We start from the raw sequence: 20,507 nt of genomic DNA on the forward strand, positions 1-20,507 counted from the left end.
TCTCTCCAGTCTCTGCACTTGACTGCTTTTGTCCCTCTTGCTGTGCCCTCTGTTCCCCCTCTGCTCGCTGGCTGCTGCCCAGGACTGTGGAACTGGCCCAGATCAAGTGCTCGAGAGCCTCATTTCTCTGCCCTTGGAGCTGCCTGGGCACAGCAGCCTTTTCCATCTGCAAGCTCCATATGGACAGGGAGTGCCCAGCTCCGTTCCTTGCACAACCTCCAGGAGCCCAGGGCCTGCCATCTCAAGTCCCTGCTGGCACTGAGGGCTCCCAGGTGCCTCAGGCTGCTGTGACACCACTGCAAACAGGAGGCAAGAGTGGCAGGGGCTGTGCTCAAAGTCAGCTCCATTTGCTGCTGCTGCTGCTGCTGCTGGGGTCATTTGTCCAGCCCTGCCCCAGACTCAGGGATCAGCTCCAGGCCCTGCTGCTGCTCCCTCAGGATCAGTCACAGTTTGGTTGTTGCTCTCAATGCCAGCAGAAGCAGTGGCTGAAGCAGCAGGTGCTGACAGTGCCCCAAGCCCTGGGGCCAGAGGGAAGGGAGCTGCTTCACATCAGGACCAGGAGCAAAGGACATTTCTTTTTTAGGACATGTTTTCTGTTTTAAGAAAAGAAAAAAGAGAAAAGAAAAAAGCCTAGATGAAATACGAAAGATAAAAACAAAACTCAGGTGTGTAGTGTAAAATCTTCTGTAACTTTGGATTAAGAGGTAACTGATCTTTTGTAAAAGTGAGCTCAGTTATTTACTTTGTCAATGTGCTGATAGCATGGATCTATCTTACTGACCTCAGTAGCCTTTTTTTAATAGATTCTGGGCTTTGTTTCCAATATTAAGTTATTTTAAATTGTGGTAGAAGCAGTAAGAAATTGATTGTGCTCTGCCAGCTCCGAGCAGGACTGGGAATCTAGATTCTGTTGATCCCCATCTCATTAGCAAGATGCCCTTCCTTCTCACCCTGTGAATGAGCTGTGCATTCCCTTTGAAATTGTCAGAGGTTTCTTAAAGGTGCAGAGTCCCACTTACCGCTTTTTGCTCTGGTTTGGAAGTGGAGAAGGGCAATTCTTCATTCACCAAATCCAGACTGCGCTGCCTTAGGAACAACAGCCCACTCACCAGGTTTGGCTCACTCGTGGCACTTCTAGAGGAGGAAGAAAGTGCAATTGCACAATTCCAACCCAAAAGGAATGAAGAGTGGGACAGACAAAACATCCTGTGGACATCCACAGAGCTCAGCTGGAAGGACAGAAACCAGAAACTGCCCATCAGCTGAAGGCTCCTGTCCCCTTGTCCCAACTGCCCGCAGTGCCCAGGCCATGCTGGCTGAGCTCAGAGCTGTGCCCAAACCTCCCCATCACTGCTGCCTCTGGGAGGAGAGCAGGAGGGCAGGACATGTGCCCAGCCTCCAGCCAGCCATGGCAGATCCACCTCCTCAGCAGCTGCCCAGAGCAGGATGCTCCTGTGCTCGCTGCCATCTCCCCAGAGCCCTCATCCCACCCCTGCCGAGAAGATGGGGATCCACCTCATGGCATCTGCTGCTGGAAGAAAAGCTGCTCCCAAACGATGTCCTCACCTTTCTCCAAGGCCACATCTGAGCCATTCTGCAGCTGGTCCCAGCACTGCTCCATCCAGACCAGACACCAGTGAGAGCTCTTCCTTTAAAAACCAAAGAGCAAAATAATGAGATTACAAACCAAAGGTGGAAACAAGAAAAAAGTTACAACATTATCACTGTCAGGAGCTCAAGGAAGGACTGACCCCTCCATGCCACGGAAAAACCCACTCACAGCTGGGGTAAACCAGGGCTTTCTTCCTTCCCCCTTCATAGCTCCCCCAAAATAATGGTAATCCAGGGCAAACAAGGGCAGTGGAGCAGCCCAAGCCCTTCCTCCCCTGCCTAACAAACCTGCTGCTGCACAGCTTATGGAGTCCCACCTCTGCTCCCCCCATGGGGGTTTGTTTTGGTCAGGGTGGCTGCCCCCAGCCCCAGCCCAGGGCACAGTGGGTGCTGGGGACTGTTGGCAGGGCCAGGAGCCAACTCCCATTTCATTACCACCCCAGACCATCCCCACAAGCCCTACCAAAGAGAAGAAGGTGCCAGAATTTAAGTCAATCATCTTCAGCTTTCATGTCACCAGGACAAGGAAGAGGTTGTCATCCTTGAAGTCCTCTTTGGTGTCTCCAGGTGCAGCTCCACCTGGTGCAGCATCTCCAGGGGCTCCTGCTTCTTCCCTGGGGGCCACACCAGGCTGTCAGTGTTCTGCCCAGGGCCCCAGACAACAATGAACCAGGACAAGCAAAACCAGGGTGGATGGTGGCCACCAGTGCTTGCCAGACCAGATCTCCAACTCAGCTCCAGCACAAGAGCTGTGAGTTCCCTGATGATCCCTGCTCAGAGCTACAGGCAGGTCAAAAAAACACCTGGTTTGCTTTACTTCTGGTTGCCAAAAGATGTGTGGAGCTGTTACCTGCCAGGCCCCTGGACCAAACTGTGCACATGCATCTCTTCCATCTTCTAGGGCAGACGAACACCCTGCATCCAAGGGTCGTTGAAGAGGTCCTCCAGCGATGGCCTGTCCATGGGTTGCATGGACAGACACCTCTTAATAACATCTTGGCACTCTGAGGAGAGAAACCAGAAACTGCCAGTCAGTTGGAGAAGGCTCCTGTCCACTTTTCCCTCCCAGTTCCCATGCCCAGGCCATCCTGGGTGTGCTAGAACTGTGCCTAAACTTCCCCAGGCATTCTCTGTTTTGGAAACAGGAGAGCAGGAGAGCAGGACATGTGCCACCTCCTCAGCAGCTGCCAGAGCAGGATGCTCATGAGCCTGCTGCTCTCTCCCAGCACTGGTATTCCCCCTGTGCCACAGAGATGAGGATCCACCTTGAGAGAGCCGTCGTGGGAACAAGATCCGCCCCCAGATGATCTCCTGGCCCCTCCTGAATGGGTGCTTCCCGACGACCAGCTGGTACAGCAGGAGGCCCAGGGTCCAGATCGTTGCTGCCCCACCGTTGTAGAATTTGAGGTGGATCCACTCTGGTGGGCTGTAGGACAGGGTTCCTGTGGAATACAGATAGAGTTCATCAGGGGATGCTGCTGCTCCCAGAGCCTCACCCCACATCCCTGGGCATGTAGGGGCTGCACCAGTGGCACACAGGGTGACCTGCTGCCCTCTCACCAGCACCTGTGACTCGTGTACAAACTTGGGGTTGCAAAAGAAGCCACTGGTGTTGGAATAAGGCAGCAGAAGCCCTGGGGAGGTCCAACCACGACACGCAAAATAAAACCATTCCCAGAGGTGGGAAAACCACTCTCATCCCTCTCTGCATTGCCCCCAAAAAACAATTACAAGCCAAGGCAAACAAGGGGAGTGGAGCAGTCCAAGACCTTCCTCACCTGCCTACCAAACTGTCTGGGGCATGGGGTCTGACACCCCTCACTGCTACACTCATTGGGGTTTTGTCAGACTGACTGCCCCAGCCCCAGCCCAGCCAAGGGCAGAGTGGGTGGTGAAGGTGGTCAACAGGGCTGCAAGCTGCCCCCTTCGACCCCCACCCAAAAGTAACTTGCCTGAAGAGTTAATCCCATGCCTGGCAACTATAGGAGAAGCCCCAGTGCTACACCCAGGCTGGACCATGAGATGCCCAGGAGCATCCCCTGGGAAGGCTCACCTGCAAATTGGGTGTAGGCTGTGTCTTGGAGGAAGGTGCCACAGCCAAAGTCGATGAGTTTCAGCTGCCCAGTGGCCAGGTCGAGCAGGATGTTCTCGGGCTTGATGTCCCTGTGCAGCACCCCGCAGCTGGTGCAGTGCCGCACGGCCTCCAGCACCTGCCGGAACATCCCCCGTGCCTCCTCCTCCGGCAGGAACCTCCGCTCCGCCAGGAAATCCCAGAGGTCCTGACAGCGCTCCGGACGCTCCAGCACCAACAGGTAGTCGCTGGGGAGCTCAACCCACTCCAGGAGCTGGATGACACCAGCACAGCCAGTGGACACCTTGTGCAGCAGCACGATCTCCAGGGGCGCACGGGTGCCATCGGGCTGCGGGAGGAACACGATGCCATCAGTGGGGCTGAGGCCATGCCATGGCTCTGGGACCCCTCACCCAGCCCGGGATGCTCTGCGCCCCCCGCTCACCCCACGCCCGCTCTACCTCCCTCGAGGCGTCCTGGCAGCTCCCACCCTGCCGGGCCCCGGCTTATCCCCGCCCGGCACGGCCCGGGTTCTGCCGCTGGCCCCGCTCACTCACCAACTCGCCCCAATGATGGATGCGGTCCCTCGAGACACATTTGATGGCCACCTGCGAGCAAGAGAGAGCAGCGGGCTCAGCTCGCCGCCCCCCTGCCGAGCCCCACCCTCCTCCTCCTTCTCCTCCTCCTCCTCCTCCTCCTCCAGCCCCGCCACTCACCGGGGCGCCGTCCGCTAGCCGCGTCCCCGCGTAGACGCTGCCGAACCCGCCTGTGCCCAGCAGCGCACCCAGCCGGTACCGCTCCTGCAGGGCCTCCTGCGCCTTCCCTGCGGGCGACACGCGGCCGTCACCGCTCGGCCCGGGGCCACACACGGCCCCCGACCGCCTCTGCACCACCCCGGGCCGGGCATCCCCCTCTGAACGGGGCACGGGCGGCTCGGGGCCGGCGGCCGGACTGCCGAGCGGCGGAGCTCGGGCCGGGGAAGGCGCAGCGCGGGCGGCAGGAGCGGCCGCGCCGTGTGTGTCGTCCTCGGGCCCCGGGAGGAGCCGGTAACGGGGCCGGAGCTGGGGCCGGGGCCGGGGCCGGGGCCGAAGCTGGGGCCAGGGTCGGGGCTGGGGCCGAAGCTGGGGCCAGGGTCGAGGCCGGGGCCGCGGTCGGGGTCGGCACTGGACCCTGCGTCGGGGCCGGGGCCAGGCTCGGGACAGACGAAGCCAAAGGGTGGCGATGCCGCCCCAGACCCAGCCACTGATGCCCGCCCAGCAGCGCCACAGCCAGGACCGGCAGAGCCGGGCAGAGGCGAGAGCGCGGCGGGACGCCCAGGGGCGGGGAGGGGGCAGCCCCGCCCGGGGCCGGGGGCGAGCCTGGGGCATGGCCCGGGCTGGAAGGGGGAGAGGGAGGGCGAGAAAGGAGGGGACACAGGGAAAGGGACACTGGGAGAGGCTGTGGGACAGGGGGAGAGGGAGAGGAGGAGCAGGACAAAGGGAAGGAGAGGGTCCTCAAAACTCTTCAGTCGCTGCTGCCGCCGCTGCCGCCGCTGCCGCCGCTGCCGCTGCTGCAACTGAAGCTCCGGGGCCGTTAGTCCGAGTCTCCGTTAGTCCGAGTGGCCGTTTGTCCGAGTGGCCGTTTGTCCGTTCCCCGCTCACCCCCGCGCGCCCCACGGCCGAGCCCCGCGCGCCCCCGGGGGCAGCCCCTGAGTCTGTCCAAACACGGGAACTTTGCCGTGTTCAGCCCACATCCAGAGGCTTGACTGCTGCACAGTGGCACAGCAATCCCCTTGGCTGCTCTGTGCATTGTCCCTGCTGAGGGTCAAACACTAGCAGAGCACATTCCCTGTCTCTAGAATTCATACCTGACCCAAGCACTGCACTTGTGTCTCCAGCATTGCTTTCCAAGCAGAACGGGGAAAGACAAACTGTGTGTAACTCATGGTATTTCAGAGAGTCTAAAACATGCTAAGTCATAGATCTTCGAGGTGAGATCCATTTGCACTTAATGGGATGGAGAAGTAGTGCAACATGGAAAAGGGGAGCATAGAAATAAATAGAGGAAAACATCTTGAATTGTTTCTTTACCTTTTCTTTTCACTTCTTGAAAGCTGTTTCAGTTTTCCAGGAATCTTCTCCACAGTCCTGTTTGCTCTTTTCAAGAACCTTTCCTGGAGGGAATGAATTGCAGGGATTATTGGGCTGCACTGGCCCTGGCCGGGTGCCTGGTGCCACCAAAGCCGCTCTGTCACTCTCCTCACAGGTGCAGGACACAGAACCCAGGAGGAAAGGCTTGTGGGCTGGGATAAGGGCAGGGAGAGGTCACTCACTGGTCACTGTTAGGGGCACAACAGACACAAGTTAGGGAAATTAATGGAATTGATTTCTAAGCAAATCACAGTATGAGGAGAATTAAAACAAGCCCTAACAAAACAGCTTCCCCACCCCTTCCTCCTTCCCAGGCTCCCAGCCTCCACCTGCAGTCCCTCCTCTGCTTTCTCTGCAATTGGAAATTTGTCACCAGCCACAAACTTTGCTTTAGCCTCATCTCAGGATCCCTTCCTGGAGAGGAAGAACTTTCTCCAACAGAGATTTAGAGTGCAGCAGCCTTTAAAGCTCAGGGTGTTTCTCCTGCAGCTCCTTGTAGATCTCCTCTTCCTGTGCTGGGTCTCCTGTGCCACAGAACTCTGCCAGCTGCAGCTTTGCAAACATCAGCTCAAGGTCTGGATGTTCCTGAACAATTTGCTCGAGGTCCTTGGGGGCTGCATCCAATGCATTCTTCTTGTCTTCCCCCTTTGCATGGAGCCAGTGGATCTGCTGGCCCCTGGCCAGGGCCTGGCAGAGCAGGTGGAACCTGGGTCCTGCTGCAGGAGCTGGGGGAGCTCCAGGACTCGCTCTGGCCGCTGGGGCAGCCACAACACAAGCCGTTCCCAGCCAGGAGCCGAGGGCTCCGTGTGGCTCTGCAGGACCTTGTCCCTGGGGCTCGTCTGGATCAGCGCGGGCAGCTGGGCTGCACTTGGCTTCGTTTGTGTCCCTGCTTCCCCTGGGACAGCAGCTGCCCAGCGCCGAGGGGACAGCAATGGCACCGGGGCAGTTTGGGGTGAGGTTCAGTGTCTGTGCCTGGCAGAAATCCCAAATCCTTGCCGAAGGAGCAGAGAGTGCTGACAGAGCACAGGATGCTCTGCTGAGCACGGGATGGACCCAGGGTGGACAGCTCCGGACTGGTGCTGCCAGTGCCGCGCGGGGCGGGGCCGCTTTGGGGACCCCCCAGGGCAGAGCGCTTTGGGCTGCTTTGGGGCTCTGGGCACCTGCAAAACCGGCGCTGGGCACGGCAAGAGCGTGTGGGTGCAGCTGGGGCCCTACTGGTGGCACTGGTGGCGCTGGGAGTCCCCCGGCCACAGGTGAGGAGCTCTGGGGTGAGCTGGGGGAGGATCAGGGGGATGGGGCTGGTAGATGGGAGAAGGGGTGCTAAAAGGTGAGGTGAGACCCCCCTAACCGAGTGGGAGGGGAGTGGAACCCTGTAAAAATCCTTGTTTACCAAATATGTTAAAAGCCACTAAGAATGAAGAGGGATGGATGAATTAGCTTTTGTAATGAGGGAAATAAAGGAAAAAACCCGCAACAAAACCCACTGGGGGACTGAGTCCAGGATATCTAATCTCTGAATTTCTCTGCTTGGTGTGGGATAGAATGAAATTGCAAAATCGGTAACAGTGAATTGTTCAATTTATTTAAAAACAATCCCATAAACAGGAAAAGGCCACCTCCTGGAACAGTTAAACTGGGAAATTCACCTGGAAGTTACTGGAAATCGATTTCTCCAAATTACCCAGACAAATTTGGAATCAGTGTCTTTTGGTATTGGTGAACAAATTTTCTGGATGGCCAGAGGTCTTTCCCTGTGGCACCAATAAATCCAGGGAAGTGGTAAATATTATGCTTAATCAATCATACCAAGATTTGGTGGCAACTTGGGTTGTCTTCAGAGAGAAGCCTCCATTTTATAGCAGATGTGGTGCAACAGCTGAGCAAAACCCTGGGTATAAAAAGGGACTGACACAGCCCTTGATGACCACAGGTGAGTGGGAAAAGGGAAAGGATAAATCAGAATTTGAAACAACAAATTAGGAAAATATGCCAGGAAACCTCTTCAAAACAGCCACAGACCCTTCCTCTGGCTCTTCTGTGAGTCAGAATTCAGCCAGGGACAAAACCAGTGAATTGCTGTTGGGGCAGCTGTACCAAACACCATCAGTTCCTGGAGAAATCCATCCAAAGGGAGAAACAGATTTAAATCTATACCTGGTTTCTTTAGGAAAGGTGGTTTATAACCCTGTCAGGACCAGTTGCTGTGGATGTCCCTGTTGATCCATTCCAGTCTGGGGATTTTGTGTATGTAAAGAGTTGGAGCTCTGAACCCTTGAAGGAAGAGTGCAAAGGAGCTTTCCAAGTTCTCCTGGTAACCTACACTGCCCTCAGGGTGGAAGGAATTGAACCCTGGGTTCATCACACGCAGGTAAAACCAGCAACCACACATTAAATACAGCAGAGAGAAAACTGACTGATACCCTGGACCCTGCAGGTTACATATATATATATATATACACTACTGTTTTAGGTATCAAATATGAGTTTCTAAGAGGATACTGTTTATTGGATCTAGATGAAGATGATGACTAATTGCATATTTATAATAACAATAGAAATTATGTTGTTAACCTCTGGGGAGGGGAATGTGATCTTAAAGTTAGTGCAAGATTTTTGCAGATTATAGAATGTAACACCTATAACAGCTTGTTTGCCAACACATTTTCTCTGCAGAAAATCCAATTCCGTGGGGAGCTTTAGTCAGCACTTTGACAAAAATCTGGGAACAGGTGTGGGAAAGAAATAGCACCCAGGGCAAATGGAAAGGGATGGAAGGAGAATATTCCTTACAAAGGAATTCTTACAGATCAGAACGATACTGTTGAGAATTGTAATATCTCAAAACTGGACCTGGAAATCACCTCAGGAAATATCTATTGGCTGACAGATTGCACTGATACCCCTTGGGGATGTCAAATTCCAGAAGTATGGAATAGCCCTCAGACAGGACAGTGGGAATATATCCAGCCAGTTCAGTGGTGTCTGGACTGGGAAGGGAGCCCAGGCCTCCCAGAGGACCCCTTCCAGGTGGGTATAAAATACCCTGATTTAATAAGGCCAAGGCCAAAGGATCCCAGGGCAAAGGAAAAGTGGAATTGCATTTGGATAGACACTTGAACTGTTTGGAATCCTGAGGTACAGTGGCTCATGGCTGTGGCCCAGGCTCTGAGGCTGGGATGTGTCTGTAGAAATTATTCTGCCTTTCTTAATGACACCTGTTAGGTCTCACCTAACAAACAGTTCAGCTTGGCAAGACACAGACTGTCAGCAGGACATGGTAAAATCATTAGTTCACTCAGGATGGGTGGGAAGTGATGGAATTTGGGGCACACATTTGCCCTTGGGGGAATCAAGAGCACAATGGACACTTGGGCTATTAAGATTATGTCCCTTGTGGAAGGAATCACCCCTGGGAACCCAGCTGTGAGGAAAGGTTAAAGGGGATGAAACTTGGAAACATCCCAGCATGGGAACTGCAGTGGGATGGATTTTAGAATCCATCTTTACTCCTCAAAGATCTGCCTTTAGGAACAGACCAAACACACAGCATTGGACTGCAAATGGGAACTTTAGTGAATGCAACTCATTTGGGGTTTACTGAAATAAATGAACAATTGCAAGCCACAACTAAAATGACCTTACAGAACAAACTGTCATTAGATCTTTTGCTGTTACATGGAGTATGAGGATACTTGAATTGAAACAACAAACTTGTGTGCACCTTCTAAATGTGATGCTGAATTGGATGATCAGGCAGAGAGGATAAAATTGGTTGCTGCATCCAGCAGGGAATTAAGGGGAGGATTAGAAAGTAACTGGTTAAATAAAATATTTAAAGGACTTGGATTTTCTCTGACTGCTTGGTTGGCCTTACTTTTGTAAAATATGATTGGGATCACAGTAATAATTGTGATTATGACACTTGTTTTAAGCTGTGTGAAGAACACAGCTGTGAATGCAACTGAGGAACTCACGGGAGGTGAGTAAAAGAGCAGAGTGAGGCTTATGAAGGCTTGAAGGGAAGAGGAGCTTCCCAAGCCTCAAAGAGGGGGAATGTTGCCAGATGAAAAATCATTTGCACCTGCTGGGTTCATACAATGCTTATTCTCCAGAACCCCCTGGCCCCTGGAACCACACAGTGCTTATTCTGTAGGAAGCAATCAGCCCAGGTGTGCCAACTTCTACCAGCTCACCAGGTGGTCAGGTAGGACTTTGGGGTCACCAACCACCAGGGACCACCAAAGAGAGCCCCAGGACAGAAGAACAGATGTGCAAAGAGTGGGGGGAAGTATGGTAATGATTTTGGGGGAAAGATGATCATATGTAAGTTTATTCTGGGACAATCACTGAATAGGTCTGTAAAATACAGGATAGAAAAAGGAACTTTCCCGTGCTCAGCATGCACAGCTTTGGAAGGAGCTCTTCCCTGTGCATCTGGCCAAATAAAGAATGCTGCTGCTTAATGCTGCACTGGTGTTAAGAAGGTTTTTATTTTACTGAATTTTTGGGAACACCTCTGTGGCTGTCATAGAACCACAGAGCAGCTGTGATGTCAGAAAGGTGCTGTGTGACATCACAGAATGCATTGTGTGAGGTCATCAAGCAGCTATGACATCATAGAGGGAATGAGTGACATCACAGAGCAGGCTGTGACACAGAGGAGGCTGTGTGACATCACAGAGAGGTGTGACATCACAGGATGGTGATGGGATATGGTAGAGTGGGCTGTGATATCACAGAGCTGCCTGTGGGACATCACAGAGTGGGCTGTGACACTACGGGGTGGTGGTGTGACATCACAGAGCAGGGTTGTGACATCACATATAGGGCTGTGACATCACAGGGCAGTTCTGTGACATCACAGAAAGGCTGTGGGACATCACAGAATGGGTAGTGACACGCAGAGTGGGTTGTGACATCAAAGGGGGGACTGTGTGACATCACAGGGCAGCTGTTAAATCACAGACTTACTCTGTGACATCATAGCGGAGGCAGTGACATCACAGAGTGAGCTGTGACATCACAGCGCAGGTGTATGAAATTACAGGGAGGTGTGACATCATAGAGTTGCCTGTGACATCACAGGGTGGCTGTGTGATGCAACAGGGGACTGGGTGAGGTCACTGTGAGGTCACTCCACCCCACCCACCTTCACAGTTCCCCCAGAGAAGTCCAACACTGCTGATCTGACCCCAAGCACTGTCCCACCTGCAGGATCTGCTTCCCATCAGCCTCTTCCTCCTGCAGCCCCAAGCCCAGGTTGGTGCTAAACAAAGGGCACTGGCTCAGGGTCATCCCCCAGTGGGGGCTGTGCACCCCCTCTGCCCCCTCCCCAAATTCCCTCCTGGGGGAGCAGGAGCTGGGTCAGGAGCCCTGTGGGGAGGGAAAAGGGGGTGACACTGGGATGGGGAGGGGTCACCCACGCTCTGGGGGACACACATGATCCCTGGGGACACCCCTCACCTTCTCCCACAGCACCAGGAGGATGAACCCCAGCATGGAGCCCCTGAACCCTGGCAGCATCTTGGGGAGCAGCGTCTGGGGGCAGCTTTGGGGGTCTGGGGGATCACAATGGCCTCAAAGCCCCTCCCAGCTCCATAGTCACTCACAGGCCTCTTAAACCACCCCACAGCTCCTTCTAGGATCCTCCCAAACCACTCCCTGCAATATAAATGGTCCCAAGAGACACCATAACCCCTTTCCTATCTCCACCTAAACCCACCCAAATTCTCTCCAAGCCACAGAGCCAGGCCAGGACCCCAAAACTCCCTCACAGACTCCACCAAGACCCTTCCAAGCACCACAAATGCCCCCAAGAGCCACAAAAGCCCCTCCCAATCCCCTCAGGAGCCCCTAAACCCCCTCCCAGCCCCCATGACACTGACCAGGAGAGGTTGGTGGACAGGAACAACCACAGCTGGGGGCAGCTTGGGCACTTCAGCAGCAATTTGAGCACCTTGGGGAGCACACCCCAAATGGGGACACCCAGGCCAGGCACTGGGACAAAAAACCGGAATTAATGGAGAACAGATGGGCTCAGGTGGACACGTTTTGCTGGCACAACTATGAGATCATGGCCATGTACCCCAGCCTGGGCAGCCCCAGAACACCCAAATCCTCATTAATTTTCCCCTGAATCTCAAAGTCACCCACAAATCCCAGTAAAATGGTGCAGCTTTAGATTACTTTGTTTCATTTATTTAATTTTACCCCAATTTTGGGTTGTTTTTACAGGATGAAGAAGGAAATGATTCAGGTTGGAAAAGATCTCTAAGATCATCCAGTGTTGCTTGATGCCACCAGAAGAAACAACTGGACACAGCAGGTGACATTTTTTAGGGGATATAAAGTTAATAAATCAGCCCTTCCCAAAGAATTTCCGATATCAATGTGAGTCCCGATGGATGTTCCAGCCTGTGTTTGTCCAGGTGGCTACAGGGAATCAGGAGGATGTGGAAGCCACCAGCCAGGTGTCTTCCCAGTGTGGGTCCCTGCAAGTGAGGGTCATCAGGGCTCTTCCCAACGTAGGTGCTCCAATGGGGAATGAAGTTGGAGCAGCACATGAAGCTCTTTCTGCAGTCAGGGCACTTGCAGGGCTTCCCTAACCAGTGGCTCTGTTGGTGTTTGGTCAAGTGAGAACTCCTGGAGAAACTCTTCCCACACTCAGGACACTCATAGGGTCTCTCCCCAGTGTGGATGCGCCGGTGGGTGATGAGGGTGGAGTTGTGCCTGAAGCCCTTCCTGCACTCAGGGCAGCAGAAGGGTCTCTCCCCTGTGTGAATCCGCCCGTGTAGAAGGAGGTTGGAGCTGGTCAGAAACCTCTTCCCACATTTGGAACACTCATAGGGCCTCTCCCCAGTGTGGACCATCTGGTGCTTGATCATGTGAGAGCTCCAGTTGAAGCTCTTCCCACATTCCCCACACTCATAAGGCCATTCCCCAATGTGGATTCTCTCATGGACGATCAGCTCAGACCTCCTGCCGAAACTCTTCCTACATTGCCCACACTCAAAAGGCCTCTCGCCAGTGTGGATCCTCTGGTGGTGAATCAGGCTGTAGCTTTTGCTGAAGCTCTTTCCACATTCCCCACACTCAGAGGGTCTCTCCCCGGTGTGGATGTGCTGGTGGCTGACAAGGTGGGAGTTGAGCTTGAAGCCCATCCTGCAGTCAGGGCAGTGGAAGGGTCTCTCCTCTGTGTAAATCACCTGGTGCTTGAGGAGGTTGGAGCTGGTGTGAAGCCTCTTCCCACACTCGGAACAATTCTAGGGCCTCTCCCCAGTGTGGATCCTCTTGTGACCCTGCTGCTTGCTTTTCTTCCAGGACTGATGGAGATGATGGACATCCTGTATATATGTTTTATTAGTTGTTGTTATGGCCTTTTGTAAATATGTTTCTTAGATTTTAGTTTTTAGTTAGAACCTTCCACTGTAAATACGTTCTATAGATTGTTGTTATAAAGATTCTTCTATTGTAAATATGTTCTGCAGCATGTTGTTGTTGCTGCTCTTCTGTAAATAAATTGCCATTTGTTTTCCACACCCCAGCTTTCTTTGCAAGTCCTTTGGGCACAGGTAGTGTTTGCGGGGTTGTGATTTGGGGTTGCTCCATGTTCCTGGGGCTGGAGGTCTCTGGGGCTGCTGGCACGGCCACCCCAGGGCTGGGGGTCTCTGCGCACGGGGAGCTTTCACTCACGCTGCTCCCGGCAGAGGGCACTGCTCGTGTTCCTGGGCTGAGGCAGAGCAGTGTCCCCATGAGCATGTCTGTCACCATCAGGGAGGCGACTCTGACAGGAGCAGCCTCTGCAGCGATGCCACCAAACAGGTAAAAAACCTTCTGCCAGCCTTCCTCCTTGAGCCTTCGGGAATCCTGGGCTGAGAGCTGGCATCAGGCGGCAGGGATGCAAAATCCCTGTCATGCTCTGAAGGCCACGACAGCCTTGGGAATTGCTGGAGCCAGGCTGTGGGGAGCAGCTTTTGGAGCTGCAGGGGCTGATGGTTAAGGCTTGGAGCCTCCAAGGGCTCTGGGTTTTGCTCCTCCCGTGCATTACATTTCTGTGCCATTGTTCAAGAGACGAAAGCCACGCCAGGTGATCCTGGCGCTGCCCGATTTCCTGCTGCAGCCACTGGAGCCTGAGCCCGACTCGGGTGAGCCCTGGATGGGGCAGTGCAGGCCGTGCTGGGCAGGGGCCGTGGGTGCCCGGAGGTGGCTGTACGGTTGGCACTGGCTGCCGGCACAGAGTCCCGGCGGGGTGCGATGCTGGCAGCGGCTGCGGGGCTGGGGCTGCGGGGCTGGGGCTGCGGGGCTGGGGCTCCCACAGGAGCCCGAGGGCCAACAGGTGCCCGAGCTCAGCCCCTGCCCGGGCAGCGTCCCCTCCAAGCCCGGCGCTCCCCGAGCACGGCCGGGGCAGGCACGGAGCTGCCCGGACACCCGCTGCCCACGGCAGCCGCAGCAGGGCCGGCAGCACCTTGGGGCAAAGGGGGCTCGGCCGGCGCTGGAGGCTCCGGGAGCCGAGCTGCTCCGGCTGCCGGCAACTGCAGAGCTGCCAGGCTTTGGCAATCGCCAAGGCCAGTGCCTTGCCCGGCTGGTGGAGCAGAGCCATGCCTGATGTGCCCTGCTCTTCCCAGGAGCTGCTGAGTCTCCAGGCCAGGAGGAGAAAAGGGTGTGAATGCCTTTAGAAAGGATGAGAGAAGTGGAAAGAAGCAGTCAGGTTGTGGAGAGAAATGAGAGGGGTCTGTAGGAACATCAAACCGTGCAGGTTTGTTACCGAACCAAGCTCGGCCTGCACTTGTGAACTCTAGGAAAAAAGGTGCAGGCTTGAGAGATTGACGGGGATTAATTTCTGGGCCCAGGGTGGGCTCAGAGCTAATTTTAGTGATCAGACAGCACATGATGCGGGGTGGGGGACACACATCAAAGGGGGGATATGGAGTAGGTGGTTTGGGAAGTCTGTCCCTTCCTAGTACCTCAGCCAATGGGGAAAGGCAGAGGGCAACATATGATCGGCACTTTCAGATTAAAAAGAGGCGGCACCCTCCAGACACTTGAGAGAGACCCCGCAGGGGAATGGCCGAGCAAACTCTTTCCCTTGATTCTAATCAAGGGGATTTTTGCAGGACTCTTTCTGCTCCCTCGCAGGCGCTGGCCTTTGGCGGTGTGATTTCCCACACACAGGTGTCCCCAGGGGAGGTCGCTGGTCAGTGCCAGGGCAGGGAGATGCTCCAGGGTGCTCAGCAGGGTCTGGGCTGCTCCGGGCTACAGCGAAAACGGAGATGTTTTCCTCCCCCTGTCGCCGTGGATTTGCGCTCCCCCTGCCGCAGTCGATCGGGGGACACGGCTGCTCTCTGCCCTCGAGTCCCATAGAGCCAAGGCTGTGGCTCTGCTGGGCCTCCTCACTTGGGGACACCCGGGGAATAGATTTCAGAACACTTCCGTGTAGTTGCAGGTAGTACTTTTCCCAGCAAAAGGACTTGAAATGGCAGTGTGGGTAATTGAGAGGCTGATTTCTGTATTAGGAAGAGGCAAATTTGGATGGAAGTAAATCCACACCTCACCCGATCATTGCTACGTTTTTGTGTCTACATACAAAGCAAGTCCTAACTCACTCTGCCCTCTCAACAAGTGGAAGGAATCGAAAGAACTCTGTGTCAGTACCACCAATGCAACAGTGTAACTAGAAAAACGATTTGCAGTCAGCACAAGGAAACATTTGTGTATCCATTGGAGTAACAGAATGACACTGAGCAGTTTCCCAGCACGTTGAAGATTGAACTGTGAGGCTGCGGCAAAAGCAGTGGGACGGGAGCTGGCGCGTGACCTGTGTTACGAACCTTTGAAGCCTCGGATGGCTGGTGAGGAGACAGGGCTGTGATGTTTGTGTGCAGCCAAGAGAACGAGAGCTGGACACCAGCCTCACATGTGCATCCCAGCAGGAGCCAGCCCTGGGCAGTGGCAGCCCAGAACCCCCTGTGTGCCAGGGTCATCCCACAGCGTGGGCAGCAGGGCGGCGAGGACATCCTGCCTGTCTCCTCCCCTCTCAGGACAGCCCAGCTGCAGGGCTGCCTCCAGCTCTGGGCTCCCCAACAGCAGGAGGACAGGCAACTGATGGAGCAAGTGCAGAATAGCCCACGAAGTTGCTGAGGGCACTGGAGCACCTGCCGTGTGAAGACAGGCTGGGAAAGTTGGAGCTGTTGAGCCTGGACAAGAGAAGGTTGTGTGGAGACTTCCCAGCACCTTTGCAGGGTGTGAACGGACTGCAGGGAAGCGGGAGAGCAACTCTTTGTTGGGAGCTGTAGTGACACGACAAGGGCATGGCTTCAAACTGAGAGTAGGAATGGATTGGATGTTAGGAAAATATTATTTCTTGTGAGTGTAGTGGGCAATGACACAGGCTGTACAGGCAGAGAGGCTGTGGATGCCCCAGCCCTGGAAACATGCAAGGCCAGCTTAGACGTGGTCCTGAGCATCCCTGTCCGGTGGGAGGTTGCTCAGGTTGGAGAGAGATCATGTGGAGAGTTCTGTCAAAGCCAAATCGTTCGAGGATTTGGACATTTTACGATCCTGAGCCCCCAGTGCAGAGTGGCCTTGGAGATCATGTGACATGCCAGCTCCCAGAATTGTGATGTCACAGCCCATGTTGCAGGTGGAGCCTCCAGCTCCTGCTGTTGAGCACAGCACAACCATTGTCCCTGGAGCCAGCGAGGAGGCCAGCGTGCACCCTGCTCCCTGCGCCCTACAGCCTGCACCCTATTCAGCTGCTCCCAATGGATCCATCGGTCCTGAGTTCATCCTGCTGCCTGGGCCTCACCACCGATCCCAGCAAGATGTGCTCTCCTGTCCCAATGGGGGTACAGTGGCATTCCATGGAGCTGGGCACCCCCAGCTGCCCGGGCGGGCTGGGGCCCTGTGGGGATGCAGTGGGACAGGGACCCCACCGTGAGCTTGTGCTACCTGATGCAGCCTGCCAGAGACGCTGAGGAGGATATGGAGGTGGACAACGTTATTGGTGTGGAGGAGATGATGGACATTGATGTGTTGGAGGTTGAGGAAGAAATGGAAGAAGAGATGGAGGAGATGGAAGTGGATGGGACGGAGGAAGAAGAGGCCATGGAAGTAGATGAGATGGAGGAAGAAGAGGCCATGGAGGTGGATGAGGTGGATGAGGAGGAGCCCATGGTCCTGGGATGAGGATGGAGCCCCAGCAGCAGGACAGGCAGGTGCTCCCCATGCCCTGCCCACAGGCACGGCGGGTCCCTTGCCGCCAGGCTGGGGCTGGGCTGGGTGGCCCTGCTCAGGGACACGGGGACCCGGGGCATCCCTGCATTCTGGTGGCACAAGCACCACCCCCGGCCTGCCCTGCGCTTGCTTTGGGCCACGCCAGCCCCGTGCCAGTGCCTGAGGCACGGCTCCCAGCCCCAGCCAGGCTCAGTGCTGGCGGCACAGTCCTGCCCTGCCAGCGTGTGCCAGCCTGGGGGCACAGGGAGCAGCCCTCAGGGCCGGGCTGGAGTGACCCTGCTGCTTCCTTTTCTTCCAGGACTGATGGAGATGATGGACACAGCTACCTGTATATATGTTCTGTTTGTTCCCGTTGTTCCCTTTTGTAAATATGTTTGTTAGATTTTACTTTTTACTTAGAGTGTTCCACTGTAAATACGTTCTATAGATTGTTGTTGTTATAAAGATTCTTCTGTTGTAAATACCTTCTGCAGCTTGTCGTTTTTGCTGCTCTTCTGTAAATAAATTGTCATTTGTTTTCCACACCCTAGCTTTCTTTGTAATTCTTCTGGGCACTGTCGGGTCTCTGGGACCTGTTGACTCAGTTCGGAATCGGGGTGACCGGACTGCGAGGCCTTCCCCAGGCAGCAGCAGCTCGCCCTTGGGGTGGCGGGTGGAAGGATAGAAAAAGCTGTGCTCTTACGGGAGCTGCGGAGGTCGGAGATCAGACACTGAAAGCAAGAAACTTAGGAAATTCTGAGCTGGATCGAAGAAGGGTTTATTGAGGGTCGGGCAGAGAGGTCAGGACGGCAGGTAGGGAGGAGCTCAAAATGGCGCTGCTCTGTGCTGTGCAGCAGCTTTTAAGGTAATGGAAAAGGGGAGGGGAAACGAGAGATAGCCAATGGGGTACAGAGAACTCATGACTGACACAGAGTTGGTCCAATGGGGGTGCAGAGGGGGAGGGTACAAAATCCAAAAGAACCAATGTCTAACAACTTAGCTGGAGAACAAAGGAGAAACTTCTAGAACAAAACCTTATATAGAATAGGGGAAGGGAGAGAAGCGGGGCCAATTGTCAAGCGTGCTGGTGCATATTAACTAATCTGGTGGCAAAGGTCCATGGGAGTATTTTCTCAGGTCGCCGTGACCACGAAGCTTACTCAAATCCATGACTCCTCAGGGGCTTTGCAATGGCACCTTAACCCGAGGTGCTCAACTGCGCCAGGGCCACTGCAACAGGGCACAAGCTGCATATGCAGGGTTGTGATTTGGGGTTGCTCCAGGTTCCTGGGGCTGGAGGTCTCTGGGGGTTCTGGCACGGCCACCCCAGGGCTGGGGGTCCCTGTGCATGGGGATGTTCCACTGATGCCACTGCTGGCACTGGGCACTGCTCGTGTTCCTGGGCTGAGGCAGAGCAGTGTCCCCAAGAGCAAAGCTGTCACCAGCAGAGACTGGGCCCTGGCAGGAGCAGCCTCTGCAGCGATGCCACCAAACAGCGATGCCAGCCTTCCTCCTTGAGCCTTCAGGAGTCCTGGGCTGAGAGCTGGCATCAGGCTGCAGGCATGCAAAATCCCTGTCATGCCCTGAAGGCCACGACAGCCTTGGGAATTGCTGGAGCCAGGCTGCGGGGAGCAGCTTTTGGAGCTGCAGGGACTGATGGTTAAGGCTTGGAGCCTCCAAGGGCTCTGGGCTTTGCTCCTCCCGTGCATTACATTTCTGTGCCATTGTTCAAGAGACGAAAGCCACGCCAGGTGATCCTGGCGCTGCCCGATTTCCTGCTGCTGGCAGCAGCCACTGGAGCCTGAGCCCGACTCGGGTGAGCCCTGGATGGGGCAGTGCAGGCCGTGCTGGGCAGGGGCCGTGGGTGCCCGGAGGTGGCTGTACGGTCGGCGCTGGCTGCCGGCACAGAGTCCCGGCGGGGAGCGATGCTGGCAGCGGCAGGGCTGCGGGGCTGGGGCTGCGGGGCTGGGGCTCCCACAGGAGCCCGAGGGCCAACAGGTGCCCGAGCTCAGCCCCTGCCCAGGCAGCGTCCCCTCCAAGCCCGGCGCTCCCCGAGCACGGCCGGGGCAGGCACGGAGCTGCCCGGACACCCGCTGCCCACGGCAGCCGCAGCAGGGCCGGCAGCACCTTGGGGCAAAGGGGGCTCGGCCGGCGCTGGAGGCTCCGGGAGCCGAGCTGCTCCAGCTGCGAGCTACTGCAGAGCTGCCAGGCTTTGGCAATCCCCAAGGCCAGTGCCTCGCCTGGCTGGTGGAGCAGAGCCATGCCTGATGTGCCCTGCTCTTCCCAGGAGCTGCTGAGTCTCCTGGCTGGGAGGAGAAAAAGGTGTGAATGTCTTTAGAAACGATGAGAGAAGAAGAGAGAACCAGTATTTACCTTGTAAATACATGATGGAGTCCATTTTTGTTGCTTCAGCAGAATAAGTCCAATCACATTTGAAAAAGATTTGGAGCCTGGCTCCCACTTCTTTCCACAGGGCTAGAGCAGACGAGAGGCAGCCTGCATTAAGGCACTAGTTATTATTGCTCTGAGTACAGAACACTCAAAACCCCAACATCTTCCATCGACGGTTACAAGTGGGTGGGCAGTTTCAGCTACCAAAGTGCAGCTAGCGGGACTGTCTGCAACACTGGTCATAGCAGAGGTAAAAATAGCTATGCTAGAGGCTCATCAATAAATATAACAGTGAACAGCCACCACCTTTAGAAAGGAGCCAGGCTTTAGAGGACTCTGGTTTCCCATGAACAGGCAGGCTGGAAAAGGTTCTCCACATTCCTGAGCAGCTCCAGCCTCGTCCTACAGAGCTGTTGCACACAGAATCTGCCTCTCCCTGGGAGCCCAGCATGGGCACTCTCCACTGATCAGATAAAGGGGACTTCATCACTAGCATGAGGAGGAAATTCAAGAGCCTCTATCCAAGCAACTCTGGCACTTTACAGCAGAGGAACATATTTTTCTATCAGCTCAGCGTTGTAGCTCATGGAGCCTTCCACAGCAGCCAGCCTTTGGCTCCCACACATTGCCTGTCACCCTCACCAGGCTGTCCCTGCTCTTGTGCAACACACTTCCCTCCCTGATGCCCCCAAGTGCATAAAGGAGAAGCTCTGTACTCCAAGCAGCACAAAGCAGCAGCAGCAGCTCCCAGCAGAGATGCACGTGGCCACCTTTTCTCCCCCAACAAAAACTGCCTGAGCTGCCTGAAACATGCTTCCAGGCTGGGGAGGACCACAGGGACCTCGGAGTCCACTTGGCCACATCATGCTCCCCTGATGCACTAGGAACTCCTTCCCCTGCCAGAGGAGCATGAACCATCAGCTGGGGGGGCATGGAGAGGACACCTGGCCCCACAGCACTTGCCCAGCCCTGCCACATGCTCACAGCACCAGACTCTGCTCTCGCTGCTCTGGGCTTTGCTGATCTGGAGCTGCTCTCCAGCTACTGACATGCTTCTCCAGCTGAGAAACGAGCTCAAGCTGCCATTGGGCATT

At 55.2% G+C, this 20,507-nt stretch overlaps 1 pseudogene; it reads right to left on the reverse strand.

Moving 5' to 3' along the window:
* Positions 1 to 2,457: 2,457 nt before the first annotated feature.
* LOC146420609 (serine/threonine-protein kinase pim-1-like) lies at positions 2,458 to 12,971 on the reverse strand (annotated as a pseudogene).
* Between the last annotated feature and the right edge of the window lie 7,536 nt (positions 12,972 to 20,507).

The sequence above is a fragment of the Lichenostomus cassidix genome, unplaced genomic scaffold (assembly GCF_008360975.1).
Source record: "Lichenostomus cassidix isolate B80296 unplaced genomic scaffold, HeHo_3.0 HiC_scaffold_713, whole genome shotgun sequence".
Classification (NCBI taxonomy): domain Eukaryota; kingdom Metazoa; phylum Chordata; class Aves; order Passeriformes; family Meliphagidae; genus Lichenostomus; species Lichenostomus cassidix.